Raw genomic sequence first — 638 nt, 5'->3', positions numbered from 1 at the left:
CTCCACTCCCACAAGTTTATTTATTTATTAATCCAGGTACATTAAAAAAAATTTTCAACTGCATACAAAACAGCCTGCTTGAAGTTCTTTCTTCTCATACTGCTTCAATGCTCAAAACTCTAGATCTTTTTGGCGTCACCACATTTTAAGGCTGGTTTACTAGCCACAGATCTACATGGAAGCTGATGGAAAACTGGGCTAATGTAGGAGGGTTCCTTGTCCAGATCCTGGAGAATTTTACAGGAAAGGTGAGTGGCAGCTGCAGATACTTTGCTGACAGAGCTTTCAAAGTCTCTACAAGTTTCTATTTGATGCAGTTGGAGATCAGATGGTTACACTAGCCACAGTCCTTGGGAACATGCTCTTTGAACTCCTTCTATGAAGCTAATTTAACTGATACCAAAACCGGACAAGGATCCCACAATAATCCAGAACTACAGAACAATATCCCCAATGAACATTGAGGCAAAAATCTTTAACAAAATACTGGCCAAGAGAATACAAAAATATATAAAACAAATAATACACCATGACCAAGTGGGATTCATACCACGGATGGTTTAGCAAACGAAAGACCATTAGTATAATTTGCCACAGTGACATGAAAAACTATAAGAACCACATGATAACATCGATAG

The 638-nt window shown here is 38.2% G+C and overlaps 1 non-coding gene across 1 annotated transcript; it reads right to left on the bottom strand.

The window, feature by feature from the left end:
* Positions 1 to 235: 235 nt before the first annotated feature.
* LOC115872136 lies at positions 236 to 364 on the bottom strand. The gene has a single exon (XR_004047675.1). It is a non-coding gene; the product is annotated as a small nucleolar RNA SNORA44 (small nucleolar RNA).
* Positions 365 to 638: the final 274 nt, after the last annotated feature.

This window comes from Echinops telfairi, unplaced genomic scaffold (assembly GCF_000313985.2).
Source record: "Echinops telfairi isolate 266 unplaced genomic scaffold, ASM31398v2 ScPeMD7_7420;HRSCAF=8458, whole genome shotgun sequence".
NCBI lineage: Eukaryota > Metazoa > Chordata > Mammalia > Afrosoricida > Tenrecidae > Echinops > Echinops telfairi.
The sequence above is the reverse complement of the archived record's forward strand: the minus strand, read 5'-3'. Positions and strand labels throughout refer to the sequence as shown.